The following is a 9,921-nucleotide window of genomic DNA, read 5'->3' as shown; positions in this document are numbered from 1 at the left end:
CTGTTGTCTAGGTACAGTTGATTAACGAAGGACAATGATAACGGCCTGACCAGTTTACAGACCTGAAGAGTTGTAACTTCTTCACCTGCAGAAATGGATAAGGCCTGAGTCAACCTCAAAGGTATTGGGATTTTATTGCCCCAAAGAAGATAAACTAGTTTTATTTTTATACAACCTACGTGTTTGTTAACTACCCGACTATATCTGTGTCTATTTAGCAAACAAGTAAAATAGATACGTGTATGTATACACACACACACACACACACACACACAATTTTCATCAAAGCTTTCAAGGAACAAGCGTTTTTGTTTTTGTTTTTGTTTCTTTTTTATTGGTTCCCTCCTTAATGAGTTAATAATATTGAGGGAGCTGGCTGTTTGAGTATTTCACTTCTAGCCCCATTACTAATCATGGTTTAAAGGTTCTGTCCCTCATGCAGAAGACGTTTACTGAGCCCTTTTTTGGGGCCCTGTGGTTGAGATGAGACATTGGGTTTCCCTTTGAGGATTTGAATCGATGCACGTGCACGGCAGAAAAGAAGTAAGTAAATGTGAAGCTTGGATGTGATGCAGCATATTATGCAGGATTTAAGGATCAAGGCTCTGGGAATCAGACCACGTGGATTCAGAGCCTTAGTCACCGCATCTGACTGTGACCTTGTCACACTCTCATCTCTCTGTGTCCCAGTCTTCTCATCTACAGAATGTGGTACTAGGCCGGGCGTGGTGGCTCACGCCTGTAATCCCAACGTTTTGAGAGGCGGAGGTAGGTGGATCACCTGAGGTCGGGAGTTCGAGACCAGCATGACCAACATGGAGAAACCCTGTCTCTAATAAAACTACAAAAAAAATTAGCCGGGAGTGGGGGCACGTGCCTGTAATCCCAGCTGCTCGGGAGACTGAGGCAGGAGAATTGCTTGAACCCAGGAGGCGGAGGTTGCGGTGAGTCGAGATCTCGCCACTGCACTCCAGCCTGGGCAACAAGAGTGAAACTCCAAAAAAAAAAAAAAAGTGTGGTACTAAAGAATATTGTAGAGGATGCATTTAAAATACAAAGCACAGTCATCCCGCAGTAGTAAACACTGCAACAAACACACACTATTGTCACTGTTATTACTGCATTCCCAAGATACTGTTCAAAACTTTAAAAGATGGAGTTTGTTTTAGAGGCTTACACATTGACAACTAAGGTGACTGAGGTTTTTTGGTTTTTTTTTTTTGGAGTTTTTCAAAATAGTTTCTCTTTTTTTCCTATAAATGAACGTCTAGGAAAATATTAGTATTTAGTCTTTTTTTTTTTTTTTTGAGACGGAATCTCGCTCTGTCGCCCAGGTTGGAGTGCAGTGGTGCCATCCCAGCTCACTGCAACCTCTGCCTCCTGGGTTCAAGTGATTCTCCTGTCTCAGTCTCTCAAGTAGCTGGAATTACAGGTGCGTGCCACCACACCCGGCTAATTTTTGTATTTTTAGTAGAGACGGGGTTTCACCATGTTAGCCAGGCTGGTCTCAAACTCCTGACCTCAAGTTATCCACCCGCCTCAGCCTCCCAAAGTGCTGGGATTACACGTGTGAGCCAAATATTTAGTCTTTGTAGCAGGAGGATTGTTTCTAAAATAGCAGTTCGCAAAGAGTGATCTCCAAAAAGTGGATCTTTAGGAGTCTCCAAGATCCTTTTAGAGGATCTGCAATGACAAAACTGTTTTCATAGTTGAACTGGGACATTATTTGTCCTCTTTACAATGTAGACATTTGCTCTGATTGTGCACAAGTAAGCACAAATCCCAGCAGTGGGACAACACCAAATCAGTAGTAACTGCATCCTTCACCACCATGCACTTGCAGTAAAAACAAACACAAAGTGTCACTGAAGAATGTCCCCCGTGAAGCAGTCATGTGCCTCATGACAGGGTGGGAAATGCACAGAAACAATCCTGCTGCATCCCAAGGATGATGGTTGCTGAAGGCCGTGCCCTTGTGCAATGGCCTGCGATGCACAAGCTGCAGCTCTTTTTTATGGAACGCCAGTTTTACTTGAAAGCAGAACTGACAGACAAACTGCAGTTACTCAGATTTGGGCATTTGGCAGACATTTCCTCCAAAATGAATGACGTGAGCCTGTCACTTCAAGAAAAACAAATGATAGTGTTTGTTGTCTGTGATAACATTCAAGCTTTCAAGTGAAAAATCAGACTTTTGCAAAACCTGTATCCATCACTGTAAGTTTGACAGCTTCCCAATATTTAAAGATTTTTCTGATGAGATCAGAAGTAGTACTAACAACTAGTTGTAAAAAAATATTGTATAGTGATCAACCAGTTGTAGTGTAATGAGAAATATGTATTTGGCCTTTGACCCTGGTTCCTGACTGATACAGTTTGGCTGTGTCCCCACCTAAATCTCAGTTGTAGTTTCCGTCATCCCCACGTGTCATGGGAGGGACCCTGTGGGAGGTAATTGGATCCTGGGGGCAGTTACCCCCATGCTGCTGTTCTCCTGATAGTGAGTGAGTTCTCATAAGATCTGATAGTTTTATAAAGGGCTTCCCTCTTCACTCAGCACTCATTCTCTCTACTGCCGCCCTGTGAAGAGGTGCCTTCCACAATGATTGTAAGTTTCCTGAGGCCTCCCCAGCCATGCAGAACTGTGAGTCAATTAAACCTCTTTTCTTTATGAATTACCCAGTCTTGGGCATTTTTTCATAGCAGTGTGAGAATGGACTAATACACTGACATAAAGCACTTAAATCCCTTGGAGTTTCCTGGGTGATAGGAGTATCTTTTGTTCTAATGAAGCAACTCTTGCTGGGCCCCTAAATATTTTCAGATGGAGACTGGTCACTGGAAAAACCAGGCCTCGTATGGAAGCCTGCAATTTTTAGCCCTATACCCAGTCCTCTGGAGAGATGAGAGGGGCTGGAGATTAAGTTAATAATGGATCATGTCTGCATGATAAAGCCTCCATGGAAACCTCTAGACCACAGAGTTCGGAGAGTTTCCAGGTTGGTGAACACATTCAGGTGCTGGGAGAGTGGTGTGCCCAGTGAGAGCAGGGAAGCTCTGCACCCTTTCCACTTACCTTGCCCCATGCATCTCTGCCATCTGACTGTTCCTGAGTTGTATCCTTTATAACAGGACATAAACTGGACATAGTAGGACATAAACTGTCTTCCCAAATTCTGTGAGCTATTCTATCAGATCACCAAACAGGAGGGAGGGATTCATGGAACCCCTGATTTATAGCCAAGCTGGAAAGAAGTGGGATAATCTGGGGACCCAATTCTTGCAACTGGCATCTGAAGTGAGGGAAGTCTTGTGAGACTGAGCCCTGAACCTGTGGAGTCTGACTGTAACTCCAGGTAGTTAGTGTCAGGATTAAGTTGAATTGTAGGACAGCCAACTGGTGTGTGGAGAATCAGATAAATGGTTGTTGGTGTTGGAAAACATGCCAAAGTGATGAGTTTTAATGTCACCAAATATAAAATATTTATTGATAGGGTTTTGGATTCCACATTGTACTAACCTTTAGACGGCTACCACTTGTTGGGTTTAGGTGTGGAAACTCAAAATACCCCCAAATTATCTGAAAAGATTTAAATATTTCTTCCTTTTTCTACTTATCTGTGTGAGGAAGGAGTTTCTTCATATTCTTTGACCAATATATTGCAACAGATTGAGTGCGAAGAGAAGTATATGATTCCAGCTGTCTTCTATTAAGCCAGACATTAAAGAGATTTGCAAAAGAGTAAACAATGCCATATTTTTGTTTTGAAAAACATAGCTATTTTTCCTTAAAGTATGCTATTTAAAGTAACATATAATGGGAATATTCATTTTCTAAAATGGATTACTAAAGGTTTTTAATTTCTCATGTTATAAGTATAGATGGATATCATCCAGATTAACAAAAGCTCTTTGGGTTCCTTGATAATTTTTAAGAGTGTAAATGGGTTCTCAGGACAAAATGATTGAGAACTTCTGTTCTCAAAGAAACCCAAATTCTTAATAGTAAAAGGAAAATATACCAGGTTCTTTAACAACCCGCTACTCCCACCCCACCCACTACGAAGTGAATATTTCTGTTTTGAACCAAACCAAGGCCCTTCCTGAAAGTGGAATAATAGAACAGATGCATCTAGAAAAACCAATATATCTCTTACAGGGATGGGGTCATGTGGAGAACCATCTCCTACACAGGTAGGGATTTGCCAGTTCTCCTCAGCATTCTAAGACAATTTGATAAATTTCTCCCCTATTCTTCATTTTGGGTTCAACCTGTATGAACTCAGGGTCCTTTAGTGCTAGGTGCTAGAATCTGACTTTGTTTTCCCTCCGGCCTCTTCCCCAGCTCCTAGCTGTGCTACAGAGAAGCTCCTGCAGTTTCCATGTCAGCCAGAGGAGGGGACAATTCCTAGAATCCTGGCCCTCCTAGTCCTGAACTCTCCTCTCAGTATACACAGTGGCTACCAGTCTCTCAGGCTTTCTTGGGGTTCCTTTAAGAAGTGGGTTTGGAAATGACTTCTTGGCCACTCTTGGCAGTAAATGTAATAGAAAATTGCAGAGAGTACATATCTCGGTTCCTTTCTCTGAGCACACTGAAAATTTACATTTGGCTCACTTGGTGGGTATATGAGAAGCTTACCAGAGTTGAAATGAGACTCTGTCCAGGGTAAAGTTGTAGAACTGTAGGGACCGCAGCCAGGCATCTCTGTGTTGTACCATAACTGAGAAATGCTCAGCCAGAGGGCCCTTTTCAGTAGACGTAGAGTTGGAGGCAGGGATTGCAAACCTACACAAGTTGATTTCCCTTTCCTATTTATAGATGGCAATGCAGTTCAAAGACTTTTTGTTTTTAAGTAGGAGATGGCTGAATGAAACAAGCTGGATTCCATACTCTAGCCCTTGGAAACCTTTGGTGTGTTTATTACAGTCTTAATGGGGAGCTGTTTTGCCTTGTTAAGAACTTCTAAATTATCCAAAACATAATAGGGCTGCACATTTGAAAAAATTCAACAAGAGGAATTATTTCATATTTTAAGCCCAAGAGACATCTTCAATACCTACATTTAATTTTTATTTTCACTAGAGATGATGTTTTGCTATGCTGCCTGGGCTGACCTTGAACTCCTGGCCTCCAACCATCCTCCTGCCTCGGCCTCCCGAAGTGCTGAGATTACAGGAGTGAGCCACCATGCCCTGCCAAGACCTACATTTTGAATTCCTGAAAATATATTTTAACACTTACCAAAATAAGAAAATTTTTAAAAGTGCTGAATTCTTGAGGTGAGATCACAGACACCTCCCACTGTCAAGTTAGACTACATTCCCAGTGGAATTGGCTAAGGATACAAAATTATGCTGTAAGTAAGGTGACCCCATAGAGTTTGTTTGGGCCGCATGACTGGGTTCTGGCCAATGAGATGTGCATAGATGTGATCTAAGCCACCCCTAGGGCTCACCCTTAAGAACATACCTATGATCCTGAAGTTTTCTTCCTCTGATATGTGCCATGTGTTCTAGAAGGTGGACGCACAAGATGAAAGCAGCTGTGATCCCTACATCACCATCTGGAGGAAAGTTGCATTATCCTCATGGAATGTGATGAGCAAGTAGTTGATACCTATTGTTTTAAGCCAAGGATAATTCAGGACATATGATTTACACAGCACAGCCTGCCCTAATACAGGATACCAGTTCAGTGATGAAAACACTGGACAGAAAGTCAGGAGGCTTGTGTTCTATGATGTTGAACTATAAGAATTTGTTGGTTTTTAACAGTTTTTGATGTTCAAGTGGCAGTTTCACATGATTCACCCCAGTAGTTCATGTGACCCCTGGCCAGCTTGGTATGTGACATTGAATTAATCCGTTACTCCCATCTGGATCTCATTTTTCTCATCTATAAAAATCAGATCTAATAAACATCTATAGAACACTCCACCCAGTAACAGTAGGATATACATTCTTCTCAAGGACACATAGAACATTTATCCTCATATACATGCTATAGGCTAATCTGTAAAATAAGCCCCAGTACATTTTTAAAAATTAAAATCATACAAAGTATGTTCTTTAACCACAACAGAATTAAACTTGTTAATAATTTGTCAACAGCAGGAAATCTAGGAAATTTACAAATAATGTGGAAATCAAATAATGTACTTAAATAACCAATGGGTCAAATAAATCACAAGTAAAATTAGACGTACTAGTTCGTTTTCATGCTGCTGATAGAGACATACCCAAGACTGGGCAATTTACAAAAGAAAGAGGTTTAGTGGACTTACAGTTCCACATGGCTGGGGAGGCCTCACAATCAAGGTGGAAGGCAAGGAGGAGCAAGTCACGTCATCAATGGATGGCAGCAGGCAAAGAGAGAAAATTATGCAGGGGAACTCCTCTTTATAAAACCATCAGATAGTCAGGAGGTGGCTCCAGTGGCTGTGGTGGCAGTATGAGTGCCAGGAGGTGGTGGCTGCAGTGGGACAGGTGGTTGCACAGTGGCAGGCACAGGTGTAATGGATAGGTAACAGAGAAGACCTCATCCCTTCCTAGTCAGGGCATCAGCATGACCAAGTGCTTCCTACCCCCCACCAGCAGCCCCAGTGAACACCACAGGGTGGAGCATGGCAGTGGGCTTACCCAGACCCCCAGCTCTGAAGAGATCAACCCTACTAAATTTCCTGGATTGTACCACACTGGTGAGCCCTCACCTCCCCATGACATCCTCCACAAGCCTCCTGATATAGTGTCTGATGATGAGAAAGACCATGGAAAGAAAAAAGGAAATTTTAAGAAAAAGGAAAAGAGGACCGAAGGCTATGCAGCCTTTCAGGAAGATAGCTCTGGAGATGAGGCAGAAAGTCCTTCTAAAATGAGGAGGCCCAAGGGAATCCATGTGTTCAAGAATCCCAGCTTTTCTAAAAAGAAGGAGAAGGATTTTAAAATAAAAGAAACCCAAAGAAGAAAAGCATAAAGAAGAAAAGCACAAAGAAGAAAAAAAGAGAAGAAGTAAAAAAAAAAAAAAAAGTCAAAAGACTTGACAGCAGCTGATGTTGTTAAAACAGTGGAAGGAAAAGAAGTAAAAGAAAAAGCCATTTCAGGAGCCAGAGGTGCCTGAGATTGATGTTCCAAGTCTCAAACCCATTTTTGGAATTCCTTTGGCTGGTGCAGTAGAGAGAACCATGATATATGATGGCATTTGGCTGCCGGCCGTTTTCCGTGAATTACGTAGAGAAGTATGGCATGAAGTGTGAAGGCATCTACAGAGTATCAGGAATTAAATCAAAGATGGATGAGCTAAAAGCAGCCTATGACCAGGAGAAGTCTACAAACTTGGAAGAATATGACCCTAACACTGTAGCCAGTTTGCGGAAGCAGTATTTGTGAGATCTTCCGGAGAATTTGCTTACCAAAGAGCTTATGCCTAGATTTGAACAGGCTTATGGGAGGACCACAGAGACTGAGAAAGTGCAGGAATTCCAGCGTTTACTCAAAGAACTGCCAGAAGGTAACTATCTTCTGATTTCTTGGTTCGTTGTGCACATGGACCATGTCATCACAAAGGAACTGGAAGCAAAAATGAATATACAGAACATTTATATAGTGGTCAGCCCAACTGTGCAGATCAGCAATCTAGTCCTGTATGTGTTCTTCACACATGTGCAAGAACTCTTTGGAAATGTGGTTCTAAAGCAAGTGACGAAACCTCGGCGATGGTCTAACGTGGCCACGATGCCCACGCTGCCAGAGACCCAGGCAGGCTTCAAGGAGGAGATCAGGAGACAGGAGTTGCTTTTGAATTGTTTACATCAAGATCTGCAGGGTGGGATAAAGGATTTGTCTGAAGAAGAAAGATTATGGGAAGTACAAAGAATTTTGACAGCTCTCAAAACAAAACTGAGAGAAGCTAAAAGACAGGGGTGTGAAACCAAGATTGCACAAGAGATAGCCAGTCTTTCAAAAGAGGCTGTTTCCAAAAAAAAAGATGAATGAAAATGAAGAAGTTATAAATATTCTCCTTGTTCAGGAGAAAGAGATCCTGACTAAACAGGAGGAGCTCCTGGCCATGGAGCAGTTTCTGCGCCGGCAGATTGCCTCAGAAAAAGAAGAGATTGAACGCCTCAGAGCCGAGACTGCGGAAATTCAGAGTCACCAGCAGCAGGGCCTAAGCGAGACTGAGGAGTACTCCTCCGAGAGCGAGAGTGAGGATGAGGAGGAGCTGCAGATCATTCTGGAAGATTTACAGAGACAGAACGAAGAGCTGGAAATAAAGAACAACCATTTGAATCAAGCAGTTCACGAGGAGAGTGAGGCCGTCATCGAGCCGCGCATGCAGCCCTGGCTGCTCCAGATGCAGCCAGACAGGGCCAAGCAGCAGGCGCAGGAGGACGAGGAGCCCGAGTGGCGCGGGGGTGCCATCCAGCCGCCCAAGAATGGCATCCTCGAGCCAGTAGCAGCTAAATAGCCACCAAAGGCAGGCAAGAAGCCAGCAAAGCCATTGCCCAGCAAGCACAGGAAGGAGACGTCCATCTGAGCAGCCTCCGTGGCCGTCCGGAGTCCGTGAGACTGAAAGGACTCGTGCATCTTACTGTAACCCGGGGGCCAGGCTGGCTCTCTCGCTGTACATTCTGTAAAGGTGTCTTCTCTTCTCAGACTCTTCCTCGGTCACACGTCTGACTCCTTCGCGTCAGGCTTAGGTTCTATGGGAGGACGAAGCAGGAGATGCATTGTGGGCTTTAGGGACAGGTGAGTTTTCCAGGTAGTGTCAGCATATTTGAAGATTTTAATTTTCTTCCTTAACTTGAAATAACTATTTTCACCCTTGAGTGGCTTCTTTTTAAACCACAAATCGTCTTTCTTTGCTTTTTTATCACAGCAGAATCAGGATCATTCAAGTGGGGAACCACACCAGGTCAATGCTGTGCCCTCCGTGATCTCTGGTACCTTCACTCTTGCTTGTGCCTTCAACACCTTGGTGCAGATCCCTATGGGGGAACTACCTCAGGTTCTCTGAGTGGTCAGAGCAGTGCATGGTGGGTGTTCCCTGGTCCACCCTCCTAACTCTCTCCTTCTGCAGTTCTAAACCACAGTCCATAAGCCAGAGTCACCAGGACGGCCTATCTGGCCGCAGACGGGCTGCCTGCGGAGCCAACCCATCCACCCCGGGCGGCGCAGGCCAGCCGAGAGGCCGCCCGTTCCCGCCGGTTTCTTACTGCGGGGACCAGCAAAGGCCTTCTCACTGGGTTGATCAAAGGTAGTCTCCTTGGCCTGGTGCATCCACAGAGGATGTTGCTCAAACCAGAAATCTTTTAAATGACTGACCTTTCTTAAAAACAGAATGACTCTGATTGCTTGCTTGGGCTAGAATGTACACGTCTTCTTGCCTGAATAAGCCATATATATGCTCTTAAACAAAAGTTTGATACTATCCATATCGTCTCAGTGAACCTACTAGTGGACTCCCAATTGACAAGATCGAGCAATAAAAAAAATTCCTTTCCTTTGAATGATAGTTGTGATTCACCCCGTCCCATTTTCTTGTTTCTGGTCCATCTGATGAAATGGATGCTCTGATGCTCTGAAGCTTCTGGGAGGCCGGGCTCTGGAGGCAACGTGCTGCAGGCGCACTCTGTCAGAGTGAACAGCACCCGCGAGACAGGCCAGGCTCCTGGCTCAGAAGACAAACCCCACACCCACTCAACGAAATGAAAACAAACCCCACACGAGGGCGCTCTCCTCCTCCTCCTAGGTAGTATTTATTTTCAGCACCTCTTTGATGCAGTTTTTAATCCTCTACCTATTGCACTGTTGTGACTCGTTGGCCATTATTTGATTTTTGTACGAAAAAAAAGCTTTGTTATAGAAATCAGCATACTATTTTTTAAATCTGGAGAGAAGATATTCTGGTGACTGAAAGTATGG

At 43.7% G+C, this 9,921-nt stretch overlaps 1 pseudogene; it reads left to right on the top strand.

Annotated features, from left to right (window-relative positions):
• Positions 1-5,919: 5,919 nt before the first annotated feature.
• LOC100969385 (ralA-binding protein 1-like) lies at positions 5,920-8,533 on the top strand (annotated as a pseudogene).
• The last annotated feature ends 1,388 nt before the right edge of the window (positions 8,534-9,921 follow it).

Source organism: Pan paniscus, chromosome 12 (genome assembly GCF_029289425.2).
Source record: "Pan paniscus chromosome 12, NHGRI_mPanPan1-v2.0_pri, whole genome shotgun sequence".
In the NCBI taxonomy this organism is placed as follows: Eukaryota; Metazoa; Chordata; class Mammalia; order Primates; family Hominidae; genus Pan; species Pan paniscus.
Note: the sequence above shows the minus strand (reverse complement) of the source record. Positions and strands in the feature narration are given on the sequence as shown.